The sequence below is a fragment of the Cavia porcellus genome, unplaced genomic scaffold (genome assembly GCF_034190915.1).
Source record: "Cavia porcellus strain 051 isolate PalLab524CR breed Dunkin Hartley unplaced genomic scaffold, mCavPor4.1 scaffold_13, whole genome shotgun sequence".
Lineage (NCBI taxonomy): Eukaryota > Metazoa > Chordata > Mammalia > Rodentia > Caviidae > Cavia > Cavia porcellus.
In genome coordinates, this window is record NW_026947496.1 from 20297961 (window position 1) to 20312886 (window position 14926).

The window sequence follows — 14926 nt, forward strand, 5'->3', positions numbered from 1 at the left end:
TGTCCGGAAGAGATTATTTTAAGAACCAGTGCTTTTTGAATCTGTAAAATCCAGGCTCTGATTAAGGGATGCAGATTTTTTTGGTCACCTCTTAAGTGACCCCCAAAAGGGAAGCTGCCTGTTTTGTCCTTCATCAATCCAAAGCATTGATCTTTATTTTTTCCAGAGCTAAGTTGACCTGTCCAGGTTAAAGTGGAGATGAATGAAATGCATGTATTTGAGAAATAAAGGCAGTACGGGCTATGGGGGAAAGAGGAATTCTTGATCTTCTTGTTTAAAGACCACTGGCCCAGTAGGCATGACTCTTGCTGTGTTGGTTTTGCTTTTGCTTGTAGACCTGCCCTGTTAAAAAATAATAGTTGGCAGAAGGCTCCGAGAATACATTCATTAGGGAGCTGTGATCCAGGCGGTGCAGTGAATGATTAGACTGGAAAATCACACTAGATCTGAATCAACAGCTGAGGAGGAAGAGTGGGCCAGGGCCTGATCTCTACTCTGAGTAGTACTTGTGTTCAGAGTTAGTGCCAGTTATCCCAGTCAACTGGGTGCAGTGTAACATTTGGGAGGCCCTTGCTTTGACTTAAGTGAAGAAAACAAAGTTGAGAGCTTTTGTTGTCCTAAATGAAGAATTAAAGTGGACAATGCTGTGTTGTTTCTACCCGTTTCACCCCTTCAGGACACAGTGTCATAAATACTAACAAACTCTTCTCTGTAACATGAGAAAGGGTGTCTCACTCTTGGTGTCATTTTTATTTCATGACCAAAACATAATCTGCGGGGCCACATTAGAAGTGAAACACACAGACTGTTCATTTGTTTTTATCACTCTGTATTTTCCATAAGGAAGTCTTAATTCCATGTTCAAACTATCACTGACTAAACTTATTCAGCACCAACTCACTGAATTCTCTGGTTACCTCTTAATACTTCTATACATGCTACACATCACTGAAATTAGCTGTTATCTTTCGGATTGGTATTACTGAAGACAGGACTTAGCCTTCTATTTCTCTTAGATCTCCTCAGAGACTCAAATAAAATGCTAATAACAGGTAGACTAAGTGTGATTTTTTTGTTGTTGTTATTAAGGAGACAAGAAATTTTTAAAAATAGAGACAGGTAATAGTAGAGAAGTCATTTGAAATATGTTAAACTGCCAAAGAAGCTATTAATTTAACAGTGCACTTATGGGAGACAATTTAAAGAGCACGCCCTACTACAGAAAAGACTGAGTGGATGAGTAACAACTGTTCCTGTGATTTCAGTTGAAATAAATTTGGGACATCAAAGGACTGGTGTATGAATAACTTTCATGCAACTTCTATATGTCTAGTTTTGTTCAATTAGACTGAGGGGCTCAAGGAAACTCTTTGCAAGTTCTTGGTGTTCTGAACAAAAAAATCAGACAAGACACACAGAAGAGGTAGTGGGGATGTACATTTACTGAAGGTAGAGAGTATGCTCTGCAGAGTGACAGCAGATCAATGAACAGACTCACAACAGCCTGAGGGGAGAGAGAGGAGCCTTGTGAATCTAAGATCCTGGATTGGCTTCCCTCTCATGCAAATAAGGGATGGGGACAGTTGTCCTATCAAAAACTCTCTTGGCCTGGCACCAGAATTTGACCGCCCTCTTGAGAGACTCCTTTAGTTTCCGGTCAGATGTAAATGAAGAATCGGAAACAGCACTTTTCTGACTGGTTCAGTGTAGAAAGGGTGCTTGGAAGCTGCAGAAGCATCCCAGATCTTGTATCCTCTTTGTGTTGTTTGGTTCTCCATGACGTGGCTAGATTCTGCCCAGTTGTTTAGTTTTGGCCCTAATATCCTACATTGTTTCCCCCAGAGACATAACCCCCAAAATTCTTTATGGAATTTGGAGGGAATGGAGGTATCTTTGTTTCTCATAGCTACTTGCTGTGAAAGGGGCTGTAGGCCCTACTTGCTGGGGATTATATGCTCTCTGACTGACTAGCTCGGGATTTTGAGGTTTACCAGCTGGACTGGAAAGAATCTATCAGATGATAATAAGAAGAGAGCTCATGTTTGTCTGTCAGGAATTGTTAAGCTGCATGTTTAATGGGCAATAGCTCAGTGAATTTGTTAGAAGAGAAATGGGCTGTTGTCTGGACCACCAGCAGAAGCCTTGAATGGATAAATTTCACTGTTAGGTTGAAGGGGTAAAGGCCAAATATGAGAAGGAACAGGATGACAGTGAGTAGTCCCAAGATAAGAAGGATCCAAGTAATGTGAGGGAGCTAAGTTCATTTTAAGGTCTGGTTGGCTCTTTTAACTTTTCCAGAGGACTAGGGTGGCCATGCAAAATGGAACTGCTATGTTATTCCTAAAGGCTTTGCTGGCATTAGAAAACTGCCCCCAATTTAAATCTCTTCCTAGTAAGGGAATAGGACACCATGGGTCAATCATAAATTTAAGGGTTTCACTTGACATTCAAATTGACACATCAAAGCAGGAGTAGAAAATCTCTGACTAGGCCTCCCCTCAAGCTTAATTATGACTATAGATCTAGAGGACAGTTTTCCAGAGAAGGAAGTTGAAGGTGTTAAGCGACCCCTCCTCTAAAAGGAACTGAATATCCTTACCGGGGATGTCAAGGGTCACCAGGATCCGGTCACAGGAGATGGAGGGCTACGTGCACAGAGCCATTCCATTTGTCCCAGATTTCTTTTGTTCTCTTCATCAGAGAAAGGATGTGAAGATTTTGGATCACTATGTCGCTCCTCAGTGCCACGAGCCAGCTGCATCAGCTACCTGACCCATGGAGCAGGGCTGGATGGTGGCCTGGTACAGTCATGTGCCCAGTGTCCAGTTTCCTGGCATTTCAAACAGGAGCTCTTTGTTTGATTGGCCCTGGGTTTTTTTTGGATGACTCAGCTGTGCCCAAAGTCATCCACGTGCTTGGGTGTGTAATTGTGACAGCTGTTGGGAGCCGCGGCCGAGCCCGGTCGCCTTACTTGGCGGACGTGAGGCCTGTAAGAAAGAGCAAAGCCTGAGCTAGATTACCCCTCCCATCGAGTGTGCTAAGACCCCTCCCATCGAGTGTGCTAAGATGGCGCTTATCTCCTGCTTCCTGCTTGGTAAACAACCCGCTCTGTAAGATAGTCTGCCTAGCAACAACTGATGTTAGCCAATCAGCCCGCATCGCGCGCTTTGAACTGATTGGCCACTGTAACCCTATAAAAGTGAGTGCCTCTCCCGCCACGAGAGAAGAAGCACGGAAGGAGCCGCGGAGAGCGGACCGGTAGAGGCTTCGGGACAGACTGTAGAGAAGAAGCACGGAAGGAGCCGCGGAGAGCGGACCGGTAGAGGCTTCGGGACAGACTGTAGGGGAGAAGCACGGAAGGAGCCGCGGGGAGCGGACCGGTAGAGGCTTCGGCCAGGAAGAATCCCGGGGCAGACTGTACGGAGAAGAAAAATAAAGAAAGCCCAGCCACTGCCAGATCTTGTCGTGTGTTCTTCCTGCCGGCCGGGAGCGACACCGACAGACAGCCATAATTTTGCCTTTGTTCTCCTACTTTTTACTCTCTTCCAGATTCAGATTGTTGGACATAGAAAAGGCTGTGTCCAGAAACTGGGTCACAGGGGTCTGGAGACCCATGCGAAGCTTTTGTAATTTGTACTGAATGTTGGACTGATCTACTCATGAAATGCTGTCCTGTTAGTGCGTTTCCTCTTTGGACAGTGGAGGTAAATTTACATATGTATGAAACCTTTTAATTGGCTGTGAAAGACAACCAGATTTTCCTCTTTGCCTTATGTAACCTTTCTCATCTTTTTATAGTAAACAACTTTCCTAATGCATCTTTTTATTCTTGTAGTAAGAGTGGTTGTCACTTTAGACCTCATGTCTATTTCATCCACAGTGTTATAGTCCTAATTTGGTTCTGCTGGGGGCTCAGTAACTTTGCCAAGGTGATTCCCTCTTCTTGCAGCATGTTATTCATCTGCCTCCCTCCTAGACTCTTCTAAGATTCTTTGTTTTTCATCTGGGGCACAGCAAATAGCCAAAAACAGATTGTACATCTCACCATGAGAGGTTAAAGAAGGGGTCTAAGTTTGAAACCCATCAGCAACCTACTAGGATCTTCTGAAAACAAGACTAAACATTTCTTGCACTGTTGAATATTTTCCACTGAAAAGTAGCCTCAAGTACTCGTGCAGCCGCCTCCATTCCTGGAACCTGTCTTAGGGGCAGGAAGAAGTGTGAGTTGGAAGAGTGAGAAACTGTCTACTCCAAGTGTGTCCTGTGGGACTTAAAAGTTGTGTGAAGAGCACGAGTGGGGTGCTAGGTAGTACTGGGCCTCTCTCTGGAGCTGGCTGGTGATGAAGTTTCTGAGTGGTCACTTGGAGAAGGTAGAATTGATTTATTAGCTTAAGGATTTTAAGGAGGAGGTAGGGGAGACCTCCCACTGTGTTTTCTTTCCTTAAGCATACAAGAGAGAAACAAGTGGGCATATGATGAGGGATCATCTACAATATCAATCTCCTTTTGGGAGGTCTCTTTAAGGAGTGTATCTCATGGGCCTTTGCAAAGGGATGGTTTTTGGTAAAGAGCAATAAAAGCCTGAACATAAGAGATTTCAGATCATTTTCCTTGCCTTTCACAGGAAAGATCTAGCTGAAGAATAGTTATAATTTAGACTGCTGTTCAGTATTCATTTCTCAGCATTTCCTAGTGCACACTAATAGGAACAGTAAGGTCAATGGGGATTGGCAGGGTGTGTTCTATCATCCTCATGGGACCTATGGAGAGAGAAGACTAGGTGTCTCCACAGAAGGACAGAGACCCAGTGAGCCCTAGAAACTCCAGGGGTCTCTGGCAAAGTGAGTGGCAGTGGTGTCCACCTCCCCTTTTTCCTCTAGACTCTCAATAGCCTGCAACCCACGATGACTCCTTAATCACTGTGACTCCGTAGCTACCTAACAGTTTACCTTGAGTGCCAGTCAGGCAATGCGTTTGTTTATGTCACTCAGGCAGGTGTCATTTCAACAAGTCGATTCTTGTACTGAATAAATTTGATAAAAATCATTTCTATATTTCCGGTTATCTTATAAAAATTAATTAAAAAATAAGAAATTTTTAGTCATCCTGTATGTAAATAATTGGACTGGTAAGTGGTTAAATACCAGGGTAGAACCTCCTACCGACTCCTTCTACTTGAGAAACAATATCCCTCCCATGTATCCCAATGTTAAAAGTGATTAGTAATGGTGAGTATTATTATTTTTTAGGGCAGTAGAAATAGAAGCCTACTCCTCACCATCTTAAGAAACAGCCTTGGAAAACTCCAGGTACTGCACGATACAAAGGTTGGGTCTGTTACCTACTGGCTAATGTACTCCAGCTCTATTCCCACGTACTCATTTCCCTTCATGTCTGTTCCTCCTGCTCTGATCAGGCCCTCAGGCACATGCTCCTAAATTGCCTAAATTTTTGTTAGAAGAAACATTCAGCAGGGAAGAGAAAGAGGCCCCCATGCTCCTGAAAGTGGAACCCATAACCCTTATCTATTACAGTGAGATTTCCATGAGGACAATTAAGAAACATGGTGAAAAGATGAATTGGGGATTTAAGGTAGGTTGAAGATTTAAAAGTGGGGCCCTTAGCAAGTGGCTCACTGGGATCAGCTAGAGATGAAAGGTCATCTAGGGGGAAAACTCAAAGGGGACTTTGATCCTGGTGAGCAGCCAAGGGGCAGTTAGGGTAGGTGGCTATTCAAGCAGGAGACCAAGTAACTGATAGCATGTCCCAAAAGAATGAGAAAGCTGAATAAAGTCCCAAGAGGAACCAAAGTGTGGGAGCAGAAAGAGCAAACAGAGACGTATTAAATTTTAGGTCACATACACATGAAACCTGTGCAGGTGTAGAAGTTTTCTTATTCTGGGCCTAATCTAAAATGGTCTATTTGGGGACCAGATTAGCAAGGAGTCAGTCTAGCAGGTGGTGAATCTGAGGCACACAGAGGCCTCTCTGTTGACATATGAGCCAAGTGTATGAGTTGTTTTTACTATACTAAAACCTTAGCATTCAGGTTTAACTGCAGTGTGGGCACTTTGAGATGCATAAGTGAGTTTTGGGTTGCAGTTTGGACATTCAGTCTAAAAGTTTCAACATACCTGCTCTAAAACCTCTTAACTGTTTGACTTGTGATCGTAATGAATGACCACACACTCAGACACACACAACCCCCCCCCCATACACACACACACAGAGTAGGGGAAAGAGAAGATAGAAAAAAATAATGAATTCCCCAAAGGGATCGTACTTGCCAACTGTTTTGTTTAAGTCGATAAAGTCAAGGAAAAAAAAAAAACAACCCTTAAACACTTAGTGGCTTAAGATAGTCACATTTATCTAGCTCAACAAATTGCAGAGCAGTGATTTAGATTGGGCTCAGCTGGGTGGCTCTTATCATTCATGCTCAGCCCATTCCACATCTGGAGACTGGTTGAGATCTTGAGGGTGAACTGGGTTCTGCACTTCTCATCCTGCAGTGAGCTAGCCCAGGCATGTTCCCGTAGCCTGTCAGAAGACCCTGCCAGGACAAGTCCTGATGTGCTGATGCTTTACAAGTCTGCTCAAATCACTTGTGCAGACAGCCTCTTGGACAAAACCCATAGCTGAGCTCACAGGCAGGGTGCATGGAGACAGTATAAAATTACAGAGTAAAGAATATGTGTGCTTGAAGAAAGAATTGGAGTCATGAATACCACCTCCCAACAAATTCTGTGCCAATTGAATGAATGACACCTCATTTAACTTCGTTATGACTCTAGAAGTTTTCATTATTGTCCTCATTCAATAGCTGTTCATATTAGAGAGAAGACCCAATCAGCTGATAATTAACCCAGTCATTATTTCTTCCCCTGTCAGATATGGTCTTCTGTCTCCACACATCTTTTAGAGTTTCTTAAACCTTGGTTATTTAGAGAAAAATATTATGGTCATGATCTTTTTACCAAAAGGAATAAATATAAGTATGTAAGCTATGTTCAAATCAAAGGCAGAAGAAAAAGAAGGGAGAAGGAGAAAAGGAAATGAATTTTACTGCATTAATCTGAACACAAAAGGAATATTAGATGTATTGAGGGCAAGAAATGGAGATAGCTCAGATGATCCTAAAATGAAAAGAATATACAGGAATAAAAATCAGAGCATTAGAAGGTCTCTTATCTTTCCAGGTATTGTCATACCTTATAAAACTAAAATAATTAAAATAAAGTAATACTGTCAGAAAAATGGAGAGATCAACAGAGAGAATTAGAAAGTGCAGAAGTAGACCAGAATCCATATAAGAATTGAGATGATAATAAAGGTAACAACACATCAAATCAGTAAAGAAATGATAGAATATTTAATAAATGATACTGAGATAACTGAATAGTCATCTATGATTTTTACTGTATTTCCAAAACACCTTATGCACCTTAGACACACACACACACACACTCCAGGTCTATCAAGGATTTTAAAAGTGAAATGAGATAATAACACTATGAAGACAAAGCGTGAGAATGTTTTATAAAATATAATTTCAAAAAGGGGAAGGTGTTAGATTTGATACAAAAGCCAAGTCTCACTGGGAGCCCTCTGAGAGACTTCAGAACACATCTCAGAATTATCACACCGAGCGATGAAAAGTCCATGGTATTTGTCCAGAACTCCTGTTGGTTGAGGCTCCTCCTGGGTCATTAACTCCCAGCACTTTGACTTCTTGCAGGCAGCCTACACAGTAGGCCAAGAAGATTGAAGGGCACATCAATGACATCTGATAAGGTAAGAGAGACAGATTATTTTTACGCTTCCACCGCCTGATTCTATACTCATGAGCACTGGGTAAGTCTGTGGAACCTTGTAACGTCTTAAAGACCACCCTGCAACTTGTAAAAGCTGTTGTCTCTCAGCTTCCACCATCATGGGACTGCTATCTTAGTTATTTTTCTCATTGCTGAGACAAAGTACCTAGTATGCAAAGTTAAAGGATGAAAGGTTTATTATAGCTCACAGTTTACAGAGGTTTCAGTTCCTAGTTGGCTGGGTGACATGGCAGAGGGGTATCACAGAGGAAAAACTTCATGGTGGGCAGAAGGCAGCAAAGCAGCCAAAGGAGTGAAGAAGCAGCAGCCAATGACTGCAGCAGCCCTGTCTGTTATTCTATCCAGGCTACACTCCCTTGGGGAGGCGTAGCATGCAGCCGGGGGAGGCCTTCCCATTCTCTTCACCCAGAACTATACCAAACGAAGCCCTGGACTAATTTAGTAATCACACATTCTGATGCCCAGCATCACACAACTGCAAAGCCTCACCTATGATCACATGAGTTTTGGGCAGTGGGAGGGGGGCATCTAGACACAAGCCATAACATCTTTAAAGGCCATTCTACCATTTTTGAGGTTAGCTTTCTTGGGTGATGGAATTTATAGTAAGACTCATGAAGGGCATGTGTTTAAGCTGTTTGCCTCTCTTGTGCAGTAAAATGCATTCCTTGTTTGGGAGCAGTACTGTATGGAATCCTCGATCACCTTTGGATCTTAAATCACAAGGAAAAGCTGACTGAACTTCAACTTGATCTACATGTACCACCTTCTACTTTTGGGCTACTTATGACCTGCAGCTTTAAGGGTTACTTGACAATGGATTAAATCATTGTGGTTTTTCCTTAATTACCATTACCACAAAGTGATGAAATTGTCTCTCATTTTGAAGAAGATATCTTGAATGTCTCAGATGACTGCACCCTACAAATCTTTACTAAGATTCAATGAGGTCTCTGAATTTTCATGAGTGTTATCTACCATCTGGCACAGACGTATTTTACCAAAGTATCTGGGCTGCTTCCTACTGTTTTGTTCAATGGATGTGGTCTAATCAACGTAACAGTGAAATCCTAGAGTACGGTGAAATGATCAAGTTCTGACAGACTAGGTTAAGAAAGCCAGCAAGATGTCAGTGGAAGTGTGTTCCTGCTGGGTGAAAGTAAATTATTTAGTGGTGTCTGTTCATTTATATAAGAAAAAGTGTTTGCCAGTTTGTCATCTGCATTATCAGACTCCAGGGATTGTGATTTTACCCATAAAAATGGACCACATCTGTAACAGTATCTGCATATGAAGCCACTACCCTGTTAGGTTTCTTTAAGTCTGTTTATTCTCCCTAATCTGAATCTTTTCTGCAGAACTCAAACTTATGGGAGTAAAAGGGGATATGAATGAAATCAATTCCAACATATTTTTGGGTCCTCAATGCTGGCATAAATTCTGCACTTATTCCTAAGATAGGGTATTGCTGTGCTTTACAATTTGGAGGGGTCCTGTAATGACTGCACAACTCCTTAGGGATGGCTAAGTGGGTCCACATGTAAGGAATGCTAAGTATCCTCTAGTGACTAGAAACTGACCCTAAAGTTGTATCAGGTAAACAAACCAACCTTAATAGACTGCCCATCTATTTCATTGCTATAGGTAGATGATCTATGACCCACCTCAATGGACCACTGAAAAGACAGTCATTCTGGTCAGTGCTATGGCTTTACTACCTCTGGTAGTAGCCACACATACTTCATCTCTTATGAGCAACTTGGCCTCTGTCATTCTGGATCTTACCACTCCAACTGAAATCAGGAGTCCTGTCCCAGTGGCAGCATCGCACACCTTCATCCTCAGTCTCTTTGACAATTTTGTATCTAGGACATACGGCAAAGGAGTCTGAGAAATGGTATATTGGCAATCTAGCTGACATAATAGAAGAGAGAGCTGAGAATAAATGACAAATATCAAGAGAACAGCTCTTCACAATTCTCTGGGAATTTGAAAAAAGACTGAGCCTATGCTAATGATTAGGGTACATGAATTAAAAATGGGGGAAGGGAGTATACAGAAGATGCTAAATCTGAACAGCTATGGAAGGTACCCCTTTGTTTTAAAAAGGCCATTGAGTTCCCCCAAAATGGGTATAAAAGAACATATGTGACCCCAAATAGCAGACACTTATCAAGTACGAACCTTTGCAGTCAATTATGTCACTCAGTGAAATAGGAAATACACAAAACTCTATGCCACTTTAATTTGTGTGTATGTGTTCATGCATATATACACAAGTAAGTATAGATGTATGTACATGGATATGTACTGGAAAGAAACATTTAAAACTGTTAAAGGGGTAGTATTACAAATGATTTGCCTCGTCTTCTGTTTTTCTAAAATTTTTACAATTATTTGCATAATTTAAAAAGCATTAGCTAGTAGATGTGTTCTTGACATCTAAAACAGACTAGCACCCTTACTGTTCTACAATTCTGGAATTTGTATCTGAGATAGTAAAAACACTAGTAAGTTCCAGAGTTACAAGAAAAAAAATATGTTTCCCAAATCCTTAGTGTGGGTTTGACTTAAGAATTCTAGAAGTAAAAGCTAAGTCTAGACAGCAGGCTCAGTAACTTTTCACTACTACTTTAATGTTAGCGACAAAAATACTCTCTGTTTTTTTTAAGTGAAAATTTAGATAAACCCCCTAATACCTGAAACAAGTAAAAATGAAGCTGCATTATTTGAAAACACACTCCAGCAGATGCCTGCACTCTAGAGAAATCCATTTTAAGTCCACTGACTTGGTCCAACCTCCTGTTTTCTAGAGGAACAGACAGGTAGGTCCCTGGAGGGAACCTATCTTCCTTGTCTGCAATGGAGTTGTGCCCCATGACACCATGCAGCAGTCTAAGCCTATGTTTCTCTTATTACCACTGGAAGTTAGGAAGTGTAAAGTGGAGAATGAAATTGCATCCTGAGGAACTCTGAGACCTGCAAACCTGCGTAACCACATAAGCTTCATACTTCCATACTCAACTTATCAAAACTGTCCTTCCTGAGGTCCTCAGTGACCAGTTTGGTTGCCAAATCCATGAACGGTTCCATTGCTTTTCTGATTGCTCTCACCTTTGCCTTTTCCTTGGGCCATTTTCTCACTGTACACCTTCTCATAACCCTCCCACGCTTTCCCACTGCATCAACTCTTACACTTAAACTTCACCTGGGAAGCAAGATTAGGATGACTGGGGGGGGGGACCTATTCCCTGAGGTCTTGTGGAGGAGGGAACCTTGCAAAAGAACCTTGCAAAAGAACCTTGAATCTCAATTTGAGAAACACTAAACAATGTGATAATGAGTCTCAAAGTACGTCACCAGCCTAGATCTTTCTTTTGAGTTCAATGCCTAAAATTTCAAATCCTGATTAATTTGGATGGTCCTGTCATCCTTAAATCTGGCATATTCTCACCTGCTTAGCCCCAAGTTAATTGTTATTTTCCTGTACACCCTATTGTATGTCCTCTTGAGACATTGCTACAGGGCTAGACCCACGTCTTCTGTAATTATGCACCCCACCTACTTTACATTGTTGGCCTCTGTCATCTCCTTTTGAGACAGAAGAGAAGCTCTTGACAGTCTCCAGGAGATACTTTTCATTTTTGGCTCAGCTACCCCCTGGTCTTGCACCCAAACTTGCTTTAACAGGCACCCCACAGCCACGCTGTGAGATATTTGACTTGACTGCAGCAAGCTTTGGACTTGGACCTATCTCACATGAGTCTGCCATGAAGCTTCTCTGGATGACACAGCTCTGCAACTTCCAGAAATGAGTCCCCTCCCTACCCCTGATCAGATGGTCTGGTACTGCACACGTGTAAGCCCACCTTTTTAGTTCTTTATAAGTCATTTCCCCATTCCCTTAGTAGTGTCAGCCAGTGCGTTATTCCCCCATATACTGTAGCATAAGTGGTAATAAAGCCTTTTCTGGGTGGTATATTTGTGATTTCTGTCTCAAGCAGACATGCTGAGATGGTGCACTAGAAACTGGTAACAGTGAAGGCCACTGGTATCTAATGCCATCAGTAGCCAGACTTGGTAACACTGAAGGCAGCCAGCAGCACAGAATGATGGAGAACAACCAGGAGCTATCATTTCTGTGGATAGAAAAGGTCTTGAAACTTGCTGGTAGCTGCAAGTCCTCCAAGGAGGACCACTAACACTAAAAGATCTGTGTATTGCTGGCATTCAAAGCCCAGACTTATTAACATAAAACAAGCCATACTTTGTCAATTTGTGATTTTTATATATATTGAGCAAGAACCCTAAGCTGATTGGTGACATCTTAGAAGACAGTAAGGAGATCTCCCCACCCCTCCACTTTAGAGGGCCCTGGAGAAGAAGGGAGAGATCAGTGGTGAGCATCAATAGTGTGAAGAACTAGCCCATGTCCGATTTGCATCTATACTAGGCTGTAGACTCAACCTAGTCAGTGACATTTTCTCTCCCTTACTCATTTCTAATCTTGCCCAAAGCTAGGAAGAGCCACTGATTGTGTAAAGTTTTATTCTTTCTGAATCCAAGTCCAGTCACTCTGACAGCTGCTACAAGTTTCAATGGAGGGAAGGAGAAACTAGAACAATAAATACATAAATATGACTACATCCATTTGATTTGTCTAAAATATTATTTATGAAAGGTTGCCCAGGAGTCAGATTGACTGAAGCTTCAGAACTAATTGAGGGTTACGGAGTAGTAAGATCAGATCAATAAGGAGAGGTGTTGTAAAACGTATGACTTAAAGCTGAATATTGAGTCGCCTTGTTCTTTTTTTTTTTTTTTTTTTTTCAGTACTGGCTATTGAACCTAGGGCCTCATGTATGCCAGGCAACCTCTCCTCCACTGAGTATATCTGTAGCCCCGAGTAGTCTTCTTCTTTAAATTTCTTCACTTAATTCTTTCCTTGCTTCACTTTGAACCTTCTCTCATATAGCTTTGATCTTTTTCGTTTCCAGAACTGGGGATTGAACCCAGCTCTGAGCTACATCCTCAGCCCTTCTTGATTTTTAAAAATGTTTATTTTGAAACAATCTTGCTAAGTCACTAAGTTGTCCAGGCTTGACCTGAACTTGTGATCATCCCACTTGACTTTCTTGTGTAGCTGGGATTACCACTGCACCCAACTACTTTGGATTTCCTTTATTTCAACTTTTCTCTGTGTTTGGTCACAGAGCTACCCCTCATTTCTTGGGCATAACTTCTGCAAAGCAATTAATCTTATGCATGAAGCCCCCTATTATGCTTAGGGATCAGCCTTCTCAGTTGTAATAGACCAGTGGTGGATTCTTAAATACAGAGATGCTTTTCCTTCAAGAAAAAAAGATTCTGCTGTCAACTCTTAAGCCAACATACTTTCCTGTATCACATTGTTAGTTGGCTCTTTTTTTTTTTTTTTTTTTTTTTTGTCTTTTTCCTTTTTATCGGTACCAGGGACCGAACTCACGACCGCCTGCTTGCTTGCAAGGCAGGTGCTTATGCCGCTGAGCTAAATCCCCAGCCCCCTAGTTGGCTCTTTGAAATAGCTTTAAGATTAGCTGAAAATGATGTTTTTCTGTTCCTTTCCTTTTGTGAGGGTGGTTGTATAAAGTTGGTTACATTAAGGTGCCGATGAGACCAGTACTCTGGCTCAGTCCTCCTGAGGGCTGGTTAGCTTTGTACTGTTACAGATCAGCGGTCCCGGTCCCTCACTGCCCCGCTAGCTGTCCTGGCAGTTCTGTTGTTCATTGCAGAGGAGGCCAGTTTGCAGGGAAATGAGGAAGAGAGGGAGAAAGACGAGTTAGTAGAGAGATCAATAGTGCTGGTGACCCAAGGGAGTCCTTGGTTAAGATTAGGCTGTTCCTATCAAATCTATTAGACAAGCCATCTAGCTCTGCCTACCCTTGCAATAGTCAATACCCTTCAGTTTCTATGGAGGGTAGCAGTTATGTTTTCAGCTTTTAAATTCAGAATCAAAAATCTTACATATGTCCTAAAGGGGTAGGTCGGTGGCAAAACCCAGCACTTCCTTTAGTTGGAAACAAATTAGGTGACATGTCTACTTTTAAAGAAAGAAATCATTTAAAAAGTCATTCAATGGTAGTTTAGTCATGAGTACAGACAAGTAAGATTGATAGTCTAGTGGCTATTTAAACAGGGATATAATTACAGAAAACAACCTGATAGCTGTGAGTTATGGATATCATTCTAAAGAGATTCTACAACTTTTAAAACTTGAGAAATGCATGTTTTTATAATCAGGCCCAGATCCAAGCAACTTGGTGTTTTAAAAATATTCAACACTATCTAATACTAATTAGAAAATATTAGTCTTACCTAATAGTAATTTTATTTTATGGTGTTAATGATTTAACCCAGTGCTTTCACACTGAGCTACATCTCTGGCACATTTTAAAAAATATTTTTTGACTGGTGCATGTTTGCAGTGCATAACATTAGCATTTGTTTTGGGGAATTGGTACATATGTATGTGAAATCTTGATAATTTTTTTATTCCTTCCCCTCTCTATTTCCCACTTCCAGTTTCCCCTTTTTCCTTTCCTTATCACCAAAATGTCTGCCTCCATTTTTAAAATTTTTTATCTTGAGACAGTGTCCCACTGAATTGTCCAAGCTGTGCTGGAATTTATGATCCTCCTGCCTCAGTCTCCTGGAGTATTGGGATTATAGCTATGCGCCACCACACCCTGGTCTATCAGAAATATTTTAGTTCTAATTTTAGTTTTGGTGATGATAACATAAGAAACAATATGGTTCTGTATCTGTGAGAACTTAAATTATCTGGGTGACCTTGAGCAACGTACTATCTAATAATGTCCCTGGTTGTCTTTTGCTATGTAAGAGAATTCATAGGTACAGCTTCATCTATCATAATCTTTTATTTTGCTTAGATCAAGTGCAAAAAAGATAAACAAAAAGGTTGGGCTAACAACAAAGCCTGTTAAACGGTCACTGTGACAAGCCCCTTTAGGTCTCAGCACCACCCTTACATGGAGCAAAGTAAAATTGCTCTCTAATACTATTAAGTTTTGGGCAGTGGTTCTTTCTGTTGG

The 14926-nt window shown here is 41.5% G+C and overlaps 1 long non-coding RNA gene across 2 annotated transcripts in view; it reads left to right on the plus strand.

Annotated features, from left to right (window-relative positions):
- Positions 1-14926, plus strand: part of LOC111756471 (uncharacterized) — a 232874-nt gene that overhangs the window by 209370 nt on the left and 8578 nt on the right. For both annotated transcript variants that reach the window (XR_002790952.2, XR_010051153.1), the window contains exons 4-5: positions 5250-5309; positions 7739-7794. This is a non-coding gene — a long non-coding RNA (uncharacterized LOC111756471). The remainder of the gene's footprint in view (positions 1-5249; positions 5310-7738; positions 7795-14926) is intronic.